The sequence below is a fragment of the Dermochelys coriacea genome, chromosome 6 (assembly GCF_009764565.3).
Source record: "Dermochelys coriacea isolate rDerCor1 chromosome 6, rDerCor1.pri.v4, whole genome shotgun sequence".
Lineage (NCBI taxonomy): Eukaryota > Metazoa > Chordata > Testudines > Dermochelyidae > Dermochelys > Dermochelys coriacea.
Window position 1 is genome coordinate 55,261,456 of NC_050073.1, and position 12,595 is coordinate 55,274,050.

The following is a 12,595-nucleotide window of genomic DNA, read 5'->3' on the forward strand; positions in this document are numbered from 1 at the left end:
GTAGTTTCAGAAGGTGCTACATCTAGTTATAATGCATTATTCCACAGAAATAAAAGGAAAATCCAGTATTCCATAAGAACATTCTAATCCTTGTAGCTGGAGGGGGAGCCAGGGGGTGGGAGGAGGAGAGAGAATTAAGCTATCCATTACATTTAGGTACCCACACTAAGACCATGGTAGTCTTCTAGCCTTAGAAGAAAGGCAACTAAACAGTTACAGGTTAAAGAACATTGATGCTGTAATCTGTTACCTTCCAGGGGACTGAAGCCTCAGTCTGGGAAAGTTTCAAGTGAGAAATAAGACATGCAGAAGTCAGACTAAGTGTAATGAGTTCTCGAGGAAGTTTTTTAAAAACGCCAAAAAAGGACTAGGTGCCCATCTACACGAGAAAGCTGACTCATTGCTGACAATACTTCTCAGCAACAGGTACCCTGAAAATAGTTGACTTGCTAGTATAAGAAGGACAGACATTTCTAGGACCTTGGGGGGTGGGGGGAGGGAGAAGCATGGTTCATTTGAACAGTGCTGAAAGAGGGACAGACCCATTTATGCTAGCAGTCAAATTAGTTTTATCGCTGGTTCAGAGGGACACAGAGATAACAGTTGTCAGCAGCAGGTCAATTTTTTAACTGTAGTTAGGGCTACAAATTCACACCCATTTAAATATTTCTAGAAGTTTCTTAAATCTAATAGGAACGGGTCACATCAGACAATCCAGATGCAATCCCCATCTTGGATGTATTATGTGACTAACCTGACTGCTCAGCAAATAAACCAAGAATGCTGCTACAAGGGAGAAGAAATTAGTAGAATGAAAATTCAGCAGCAGGAAGGTAAGAGTTCCCAGGGCTCTGTATACAAACAGATGAAGTGAATCTGGAAAAGGGTCAACTTGAAGCGGTTGCAAAGAATCCAGAATAGCGACTAGGATGTGCAGAACAGGAAGATGACAGATAATACGGGGTGGGCATCTTCTACGAGTTACTTTTCTAAACTCTGGCAGAATTTTTTTTTTTTTAATTAAAATCAGGAAAATCTACCCAAATACTCTCAGCTTCTATGGATATTGCTCAAGATTGTTCTCACCATGGATGCATAAACCAGCTCATCTGCACACAGCCTCCACAGTGAAAGAGTCAACATTAGGCTTATGTGCAGAAAGTACAATCAAAGTAGCAAACCTATTCTAAAGTGTAACTATGTAATTTGTCATTCCCATTTTGCAAACACTGATGTAGTTTTCTTTCTTTTCAGCAACAGCAGAGTTACTTAAGTGGTACTGAAAATAGGGCAAGTTTGTTTTTGCAGCAGCAGAGACAGAAATTAAACTCAAGTGCCAACAAAAATGGGAACTTGTCCTATTTAGTTAAAACAACAGAGTAATAATAATAGAGGCCATCCCCAGATCATTCTAAGATTCTATGCATAAAAGGGTGGGAAGGCCAACAATGGCTGGGTTTTCTATTTCCATTCACTAATTTAAATTTAGATTATGGGTCAAATTGAGCCTTTTGTAAGCGGATACAACTCTCACCAATTTAAATGGGCATTTCACCCATTTATACAAGAGCTTAATTTCAGCCTACTGGCCAAATTCTTCCCTTGGTACATAAGATAGGACAAGGCATAAACTTCAACACAAAAAGGTACTCTGTATCTAAGGTAGAATTCAACCCTTGAGGTTTGTGTTAAAGGAGGTACCATAAAAAAAAACAACCACCACTCCACAGGAGAAACACCATAAAAAACCCCACCCACACTCCCCAGAGGTAGTACAATAAGGTCAGTTTCACTAATGCACCTTCTGGTGTCAGAGCCACTGTTTCAGTCCAGATCATAGGTTTCAGAGTAGCAGCCGTGTTAGTTTGTATTCGCAAAAAGAAAAGGAGTACTTGTGGCACCTTAGAGACTAACAAATTTATTAGAGCATAAGCTTTCGTGAGCTACAGCTCACTTCATCGGATGCAAGTGAGCTGTAGCTCACGAAAGCTTATGCTCTAATAAATTTGTTAGTCTCTAAGGTGCCACAAGTAGTCCAGATCATAGCATTCTGTAACTGAATTTGCATTTACATATCTGACCTCTTCTCTTTCTACACCTCATACTGATCACCCTCTTCCACCAAAATCTCTCTAAACTACCCGTTAAAAGGGTGACACACACCAAACACTATTTTTAACAGCTTCCCAATTAACATTCAAAGCACCGGTCTCCTTCAAATCACTCCCAAAGACCCACCTTTCCCACAATGCTTGTATGCACTAAAGTAAGGGTTTGAAAAATACATTTACCAGTAACAAGTGGGAAGCTTCCCAAGTGTGTTAGGGATTGTTTCTAGCACTTATAATTGTGAAGGTAACCTTCCAGAAGGGAACTAAATGTAAACAGATGCAGCATTGTCTTCTCCAATCTGCAGACAGCTCCAGTGTCTGCTACTCAGCTTTGCCAAGCAGCAGGAGTGTGAGGTTTATAAGACATTGGATAGATTTATGGCTCCTAGTCAGAATCCTGGGGGCAGCAGTGAAATTGTCACTTATTTTAATGTTCCTGAGGAAGTCTACAAGGAGTAGCAGACACAAGGTCTCGAGAAAGCCTAGAAGAGACAGGGACAGGTATTAAAATGAGGGTACCTGAAAGCAATGTCCTAAAAGCACTGCAACAGAAAGTTTAATGCTGGGGCTGTTCAAGGCAAACCCTCATCTGTGTCCAAGAAGAGAGATCAGCAACATGAACACACTGCTCCTGGAGTAAAAGGAAGTGTTTTGCTTCCCTCCAAAGTCTTCCAGTGCTAAGTGCAAAGTAAAGGTTTGGAATAGGACAGAAGTGACCACACTAGCCCCATCAGAATTGCTTCTCACATTAGTATCAACACAACAACAGTGAAAGTTAAATAGCTTTCTAGTGAAGTGTTAATGTAATACTAGGCAAAGTGGACCTCTGTCTTCATCCAGATATTTTATCTTTGAGCCTGTTATTAATTCAGTGCTGCAGCTTCCACCAAAGTTTAACTCCATAGCTTTTTGTATTTTGGGGATCATCTCATGACCAGAAGTAATGCCAGCTCTAAAATAGGGGTCCTCAAGCTTTTTCACAATGTGGCAGAAAGTCAGTCCCCCAGAAACCTTCCTACCCATTCTTCAACATCTTCCCTCCCACTCACAAAACATCTGTGGCAACTAAAGTAATAGGAAAGTAGTTTATTTTAACCTGTCTTCCACATGCCAAATCACATATAGAAGTAATGAAAACCAACCAGCATCCTGTAAGCAACCAGCTCTCTGAGGATCAGCAACAAACACTCAATGGTCCACAGCTGGAGAATTTCATTCTTAAAGATCACTTTTCTTTAGGCTTAATTATTGCCCCACATATTCCTTCTTAACATCTTACATAGTTTGAATTTTTCCTCTGTCAAAATAGTTTAAAATGAAAGTGAAAAACCCTTAAGACCCTTTAATGGGTTCTACATGCCTCTCCAATTTTTCAGGTCTTGTAGGATACTCCCAAGGCTTCATTTGCAGCCAAGGTTCTGCTTTTATTACTTGAAGGCTTCTTACAAGAGGCACGTGAATGCCACCTCATACTTTCTAACATCTAAATAGCTATTAGCCTCCATAGGTGACAATGCATGCTATACTAAGACTGCTTTATTACCAATAGATTTGCAAGACTGAAGTATTCGATCTCTGGAACTTTTCCTACTAGTTTCACTAGTAAATAGGATGAAAGAAGTTCAAAGAAAGAACAGATTCTAGTTCTTTCACAGTCAATTGTTACAATTCAGCACTATCCAAAAAATGAAAGCCTGCTAATCAACTGAAGAAAGTTTTGCAAAACTAGTTTGGTTTTGGCTTAATCAATAAGACATTTATAACTGCAAATCCCCAGATTCATTTGCAGAGATGAAAGAAACCATCCCTAGCAACTCTTGGCTGGACAAGCTCCTATAATACAGAGCAGTTGACATATAAAGGATGCCAAGGAAAGGGATACGTCTACAGACCTTATAGGCAGTTTATAGGCAAGAGAGGGGAAGAAATGTGTAACAAAGGGGAAATTGTCTAATATTTATGAATCCTATGTGTGCCTCAGTTTCCCTCTGCACTTTGCATTGTAAAAAACGTTTAAGTCTCCTGGTCAGACAGCATAGGGGGCATGAGGTAGGGTGTCACCTGGTTGTCTGGATGGAATGAACAGGGTCATAAAACAACTGGCTGAAACTGACCTTGAATCAGAGCAACCAGCAAGACAAAAGATGTCCAATGACTGAACCATTAACATCAAATAGCAGAATACCCTGGGGAGACAGATAAGTGGGATAGGGAGAGCAAGAGATAGACTATCACAGCTTGACTGGCTCATCATGGTACTGGTTTGACCTGGGTGGACTATGGCTTAGATTAGCACAGAGAGGTGGAAGTTAAAGACTTTCAGCTTGTGTGCCACATGACTAATATATGTTACCTTGTTTTGAAAAGGCTGCCTGTTTCACTGTACATACTCAATGAGTGTGTCGTGCCCTGAAGGGGTACAGTACAAACCTGGTGCAGGACTGGCTTGGCTGGATTTACTCCAGGGAGCCATGGAGAGAGACAGGGATAGCTGGTGCCAAAGGCCTAGTCTCGGAGTCCTGGAGACCACGGGCCTGCCCATGTAAAACTCCATGGGTCCATGGGGCCCAGCACACTAAATGGGCCTCTCCCATGAGACTTTACAGGCTGGGGCACAGACCAGACCCTATGACTCTAGCATAAGGCTTCCAAGAGATACAAGAAAGGGTTAAAGTGGGAAGTTCTGAGAGAACATTATAAAGCTATGGACGAACTGCCCAAAGTTTATTGTGACATAATGAGGAAGACGCTGTCAAGTCAAAGTCTGGAGTAACACTGAAGAGGAACAGTTGGCTGCCAAATTTAAGTAGAAACTTAGGCCATGTCTACAGTAGGAGTGCCCGTATAATATACTGCTAAAGTGCTCCTAGCGTGCATGCAACTATAATGGCAAAACTGCACTTGATTGATTTGGCTGCACCTACACCAGGGACTTTTGCCAGTGCAGCTATGTTGGTCAGGGATCACACCCCGAGCGACATAACTATGCTAGCAGAAGTCTGCAGTGTAGCCAAAGCCTTAGTTCTGTTACCTAAATCTGGCTCTTAAAATCTTGAAGATGCAAATAGTGAAGACATTTGGTTTTGAAGTGTTTAGAAACTTATTTAGCAAAAGTAGTACCGTTTCAGCTTCCAGATGACCTCTCCATAACAAGTGCAAATACTAACAACAAGACTAGTTTGTCCTAAGCCAGAATGGACACTGCAACTGACCTCTGCTGCTGCTATCTCAGTATTTATATGACTCCCCACCACTTCAGTATCAAAAGATTACTGTTCCAAAAAAGTAGATAGCTACTGTTTCAACGCAGTTATACTCTTACAAGTTAAAGCAAACTTTTCTAGAAGATCATTTAAAATGTTAAATTCTGAGAAATTGATCAAATCAAGTCAATTTCCAAGGACGCTCTTTTTGAAGTATTAAAAAAAAAAAATTTAAACCCACTAAAGTTTCTCCTGCAGTGGAGGCACTGTTTTGCCCACTATAAAGAAAGCTACAATACTAGTTGAATGAACCAGCTGAGATTAGACCTGTCAGTTCAGGTTGTTCCCTTTTGTCAATGCAATGCGCAGTCATCCCTTCAGGAAGGACAGGATTATCTGTCCACATGTACTTGTTTTGTAGCAGTTTCCAGTCATGTTTAATTTCTAGCTCTGAAAATGCCAAGTTTTACTTGAACTAGATTAAAGTTTTATCACATTTACAATATTTGTGAGTTTCATCACCATGACATCAGAGCCTTGAGTTTCACCTAAGCGAAGATCTGACCACACTAAAACAGCCTGACAGAAAAGTTCTTCAGAAAACCCAAGAGATCAGAGCAGCAGATACCCAGCTTTTATTTTACAACTCTCAAAGATGCAACAGAAAAATTCGAGTCTGTAAGATTTCCCTAATCCAAGAACTATAGTCTGTTGAATCAGACCAGAGTAATAAATAATACCTAGTTAGAACTCTTTGGGCTTGTGTAGCAGGTTCTACACTACTAAGTGAGAAACTGGAGTCTATTACCAGTCCTGACTTCTTGACACCTGCAAGAGGAGTAATGAGAAATCAGGGAAACTTTAACCATGTCACTTAGTAAAAATTTCTCAAGATGATTAAAGAGAAACACTGGCAGGCTTTAAGTCAATGATTGATATTCCTCAGCAATGGAAGAGGGCTGGGTACTGTCTTGGGAGGGTAAAGAGAATCTTATTAAGTGATCTGTAGGATGACAACTACCTTGAAGAAACTGTGCCCAAAGATTATGGAAACCCACAGCACAAGTCCTCAATGGAAGAAAGCAAACAGGGAGAAATGAACTCCCAACACGATGGCAAAGACAGTTGAATAAGGTTTTTCTCTCTGAGCTAAGACAAGATAGCTATACACTAAGGGCACGTCTTCACTAGCAATGTTAAAATGCTGCCGCAGCAGCACTTTAATGTGGCTGTGTAGTCACAGCACTAGAGCTCTCCCAATGCTATAAAAAAAACTCACCTCCACGAGGGGAATAGCTCCCAGCACTGGTGCACCGTCTACACTGGCACGTTACAGTGCTGGAACTTGAAGCGCTCGGAGGGGTGTTTTTTCACACCCCTGAGCAAGGAAGTTGCAGCTGTAAAGTGCCAGTGTAGATAAGCCCTAGGACGTTCAGCAATAACATGTTCTTAGTAAGTCTCCCCTCTAGTATTCAATAACTTTGCTCTATCGGTCTTGCTGAGATCTCACCCAAAAAAAAAAAACCAGAGCAAATGCAAATTTAATCATATTACTGCTATGTACTGAGGAATGAAAGATGAAAGAAATTCCAGAAAATGTAACTTTTCCTAAATGTGCTCTTTGAATGCAATTTAGATGCACTCTGGAAAGAATACAGCAAGTTACTTAGGTGAGCCAAAGCAAACTGACTTTTCGTCATGGCTAAGAAAGCAAGAGTGGCGTGTGCTGTAAGAATAAAACCTGAAACAAGGCCAACATTAGAAGCAAATGGAAGGGGGGGGGGGAAGGGAAGGAAGGACAAATGTCGTCAACTTTGGAACAAGTAGGCTAAATTCTAATGCAAGATATGAGAGCTCCAAATGCTGGTGGATCACAACTTAGAGACTGCTTTGCATCTCCTCCCCCACGCAAGTGTTTACAAAGTTGGGCCATGAAAACCTTAAAAAAAATGTTAGGCTGAGGGGAACTGAATCCTCCTTCACCAGCACATCAAACATATAGGATCACCCCTAAATGATCACCAGCTGCCTCCCCCTCCAGATACACCCTCCAACCTTAGTCTAGTTCACACACAGCCATACTTCCCCAACAGCTAGAACTGTCACCCAGCTAGGCTTCTTGCTTAACCCCCCTCTCACCCAGGCCTTCCGGCAAGCTACCCCTCAAACTCTGCCAGATCCTCAGGCCTAACCGTCCCCCAGCCAACAACTAACTCATTTTCCTGCCAGATTCCCCCTACCTAAACACACCCGGGGCCACAAACGCCCTCCCTCCCAAACTCTCCAGCAGGGCCCCACCTCCTCCAGATGCGGCAGCTCGGAGACATTTTACAAGCAATCCCCCTGCAGCCAAAACAGAACAGCTCCACGGATGGAGAGACTCTGGGCCCGAAGCTACGGGTCCGTGCAGCTCCTAAAGCTCGGCTCCGAGGCCAGATAGAGCGGAGCAGGCCGCCCGCCCGGCATTGTTTATCCTCGCAGTCTCCTCCGCCCCCTCCCTCCTCCCGGACGCTAGGCCCCGACAGCCCCGCCATCGCTCAGGACGGGCAATTATCCCCCCAGCTTCCCTTGTCCACGGCAGACCAAGCCAGACACTTACCCGGGCGGCCGCGACCCGGCTCAGCTGCAACAGCGGGCGGGGCGCTTCATCCCCGGCCGGGGAACAGGCACCTCCTCCTCCAAGGGCGGAGCGCAGAACGCTGCAGCCGACGCCACCAGCCCCCGCCTCCCCGCGCCCCTGGGAGGGAGGCTCCCCCTTCCATGTGTCAGACAAAGGCGCTCAGAGTACTTAGGACCCTACGGGGCCAATTCTATGCCCCCTTCTCCCAGTGTCTTCAGAGGTTAGCGGAATCGCCCGCAGCCCCATGGGGTCCAGCTTTTCTACACCCGTTCCCAATCCTGTCCCCAGGGGCACCAGGTCTCCTTTGGTCCTTCAAGACTCATTTCCTTTCTGAGGCACCTGCTGAGGTGTCTCCCTTGGAGGGCCTGGATTCCTCTGCTCCGAGGTTGAAGAGCAAAGGCTTGGCTCCTGTGGGAGAGGATGTGCTGCTCCAAGCCATTTTTCTCCTTTGGCAGCAGCTTGGGGCAGGCCAGACATCCTGCAACACTTTAGGCATTTCTAAGCCAGTCACTGAAGCACCAACATGCAGTCAGTGAGCCACCAGGTTGGCCCTTGGGATGCATAATTTTCATGGGTAACAATACCACCTAGCTCCTATATAGTACTTTTCCTCAGTAGATCTCAAAGCACTTCACAAAGAGGGCAGCATCATCCTCATTTTACAGATATGGAAATAAGTGAAGTGACCTGCTCAAGGTCACAACAGACCAGTTGCAAGGGTGGGAATAGAAGCCAGGTCTCCTAGGTCCTAGTCCATTACTTCTCAACTCGGACACCGAATCACAGCATTTTATCTGCAGGACCCTAGCCCAATAACTAATAGTTATTGTAATATTTAGGCTTTTTAGCACTTGCATATAATGCTAACAGGCATAGCAGGCAGATTCTCTCTCAAAAATGATTTTGTAGCAAGTACTAACTGGAGGAGTTTAATCATAGAAATGTAGGACTGGAAGGGACCTTGCTCAGTCATCTAGTCCAGTTCCCTGCCCTGAGGCAGGACTAAATATTCTCTAGACTGGGGTGCCCAACCTATGGCCTGTACATCGCCCACCACCGTATTTCATAAGGCCTGCGACATGCTTCAACACCATATACTAATGGGCAATTCATTAGCATTTTGTCATCACGTTTACACAAGGATGTAGAATCTGTTTGGCAAACACAAGGTTGTGTTTAGGTTTATGTGGTCCTCCTATGTAATAAGATTGGGCACCACTGACCTAGAACATCCCTGACAGGTGTTTGGAGGATTTTAAGAACTTCTTGACCTGTTCTCAGTGGATAAGGAAGATAATTTGTTATCCTCTTTATAAAACCAACTTTTACATACTTGAAGACTTATTAGGTTCCCAGTCAGTTTTCTTTCCTTATTTAGAGCTCACCTTTGGCTATAGAGAAGGAACAGGGATAGCAGTGATGGGCTGGAGCTGTGGGACATTAAAGATGTTAACCTGTGAGAAGATCATACTTTCAGCTAGTGCTCTAGAACAAGACATGCAATTACAGCTATCCTGTGGGGCATTTCAATCATAACACTTCTAATTTGTTGCTTGACATTTTGAGATGCATGTTCTAAAACAGTGGCTCTCAACACTTCTAAACTACTGTATACCTTTCAGTAGTATAATTTGTCTTACAAAACCCCAAGTTTCACCTCACTTAAATATTACTTGCTTACAAAATGAGACAAATGACAGAGCACACTATTTACCATATAATTATAAAATAGATCAATTGAAATATAAATATTGTACTTACATTTCAGTGTACAGTATATACAACAGTATAAACAAGTAATTGTATGAAATTTTAGTCTGTACTGACTTCAGTAGTCCTTTTTATGTAGCCTGTTGTAAAACTAAGCAAATATCTAGATGATTTTATGTACCCCCAGAAGACCTCTGCATACCCCCAGAGGTAAATGTACCTCTGGTTAAGAATGCACCCCTGTTTTAGAATAACTAACTAAGTGCCATTTATGACAAAGCCTGGTACAGCAGAAGCTGGAGTGAAGAGTCTCCTCCTGAGAAAAAATACTGAAACAAGTCATGATCTGTCCTTTCAGCCTTCTGCTCAGCTAGCCTGAATAAGTCTCCTTTGGAGTATCAAAATGCTTAGGGAACGAACCTCTGAAGATAGCTTTCCACTGTTACAGCTCTCTCATGAGGTATCAACTGCACACATTTTCTTCTGTCAGGCGTTTATCATTCACTGTAAACAAGCTGCAGAAGTAATTGTTTCAATGATACTTTGCTTCAAAGCTCACAATCCTAACTCAAAAGGCAAGAATCCTTGCAACAACTCACTTCAAGAGACTTCTTAAGTTGGAGGGACAACCACAGTAACATTGCCTTTTCATATATGGTCCAGACAGGGTTAAATTTAGATGCAAACATACTAGATTTTCCTGCAGCACACATCTGGACCCACCGCCATCTCCCCTTGTGAGAAAATATCCTGGGGAGTGCTGTTCCTCCTACACTGTACAATGCCTGCAAGGATGATGCAAACCTAATCAGTTTCATTCCACTATGGAGGGAGGACAGCCACTCAATCCTAAAGGATGCACCAGGACTACTAGTAGGAACTCAATTCCCTCCCAACTCTGTATAAAATCCATAAACCAGAATCATATTACATCAGTTGTTTCAATGTTAAAAAAAATTAATATCTAATATTCTATAAAGTTAGAAACACAGGAAATTCAGAGTTTAAAAAAAAAAACTACCCTGAATCTCCACTGTTAATGTTTCCCCAAAGGAGGGGGGAAATCAGCAGCACACTGCAACTGTATCTATCCGTAATATTCAGCTTTATTTTAGACTGTGACCACAACTTTGAGTTCCATAACCATATATGATGGTGCCATTTCTTTATGGCTCTTTAATCATACATCAATGAATCTAACGAAGTCCTGCAAGATGGTTATCACAGTAACCAATTATTTATTGGTTTCAGAGTAGCAGCCGTGTTAGTCTGTATCCGCAAAAAGAAAAGGAGTACTTGTGGCACCTTAAAGACTAAAATTATTTGAGCATAAGCTTTCAATGAAGTGAGCTGTAGCTCACAAAAGCTTATGCTCAAATAAATTTGTTAGTCTCTAAGGTGCCACAAGTACTCCTTTTCTTTTTGCAATTATTTATTCTCCACTCTTCATTATAAGACCAAATCCTAAACTACTCAGCACCTCAAAGGGTTGAATGCTATTCTTCCATCCAAGTAGCCAGCTCCCCCCTTCCACCACTAGGCACAGAACTAGCAGGTCTTCCCAAACACATCACATGCCTAGACCATGAAGCTATAGCACTAGACTGCAAAAGTTAGCATGGAAATAAGTAACATTTAAAATAGGAGATGTATATATGAAAAAAGTTTAAAATGTTGCTCTATGGAGTACATACTTGTTGTTCCAACAAAAAAAGAAAGATGGGATTCTTGAATCTCTACAGGGAAGATAGAAGGTAGTTTGACTACCTTCTTTGGTTTTCCATAAGTCAGAAATCCAGCTCTTCAAGTTTAACCTGAATTGTTTGCACACACATGCATCTCTCTCTCTCTCTCACTCACACACACACCCCGTTCATGTGGAACCCCCATCTACTGTTCTAAACTTCCCAGCTTACTGAGAATTCTCAATAAATGACTAATTGTAAGTTTAAGGTCCTTTGTTTAGAACCACATTAGCGCAATGGACTGCTACTTTTGTTGGCATTTTCCTCAATATAACGTTCTCTGAATGCAACGCAAGTATTTTAAATTTCATTGCAACTCTGTTTGTTTTTAAAAGAACATTTGCAAATTTTAAAGGGGAACTACCTGTGCTGAAAGGATAAAAACCTCAAACAAGGCCAAATGTGGAAAGAGAAAGGATGTAGGGGGAGGGAAAGAAATAAGAGAATTAGATTACCTTTTGAATTTATAAGATCAGCGGCTCCAGTGTTAGAGCTTATATTCACTACAGTGCAAAATGCATATTTAAAAGGACACAGTGGCAGGTAAATTTCCATGGCCTGCAAAGACAAATCTCCTCTTTAAGTTAGTAGAGATGATACCATGTGACCTCTCTATCATGAAGAAGTTTCCCTATAGCAGACAATCTAAAATTCAAAGTTCCATTTTTTTCTGAATATTAGATAACTAACAACAGAAATGTTTTGCTCAACATTTGCAATGCTGAAGAACAGAGTAAGCAATTGTGGAAATAAGCCACATTTTAAGATAAACAGAGCACCATCTTCAGTCACAGCCCATTTCAAACCCTGTGTGTACATCTATATACAAAATAAAAATCAGAATTGAGAAAGGAGAGAATGCAGCATAGCAAGGCAGCCTACACATGAATTAAAATAAGCTCCAATCTAGCACTGTAAATACACTCTATGAGAAATACATGGCAGAATGATTTGCTTGCAGGGGTAGCATCTAGTCTTAGCTTGTTATGCGCACACAATCTAATTTACATTCTCTGTCCTCTTCTGCTGCATAGTATCAAAGCTGTGCTGCATTTGCTGATTGTCACTGACAGCCGGATTCAGCCAAAGTAAAACTTGCAAAAGGTAACAGACAGCCTAGCCTGTCAGCTGATGCTGTGATAAGGGTCACAGGGCATCTTTCTACTTAGCAAGAATATCAAAAGATTTGACAGAAATGAGAATATT

General features: G+C 42.1%; 1 protein-coding gene across 11 annotated transcripts in view; it reads right to left on the bottom strand.

Annotated features, from left to right (window-relative positions):
* The window catches only part of CKAP5 (cytoskeleton associated protein 5), a 105,969-nt gene that overhangs the window by 91,871 nt on the left and 1,503 nt on the right, over positions 1-12,595 (bottom strand). Inside the window, exons 1-2 of one of the 11 annotated variants that reach the window (XM_043516077.1) lie at positions 7,914-7,987; positions 2,292-2,593 (exon numbers count right to left, since the gene is read on the bottom strand). The exons of 8 other annotated variants lie outside the window; for them this stretch is intronic. The gene's annotated coding sequence lies outside the window, so the exon portion shown is untranslated. Of the gene's footprint in view, positions 1-2,291; positions 2,594-7,913; positions 8,038-12,595 lie in introns of those variants that run through there. 2 more of the 11 variants (XM_038406740.2, XM_043516075.1) reach the window with 2 other exon arrangements.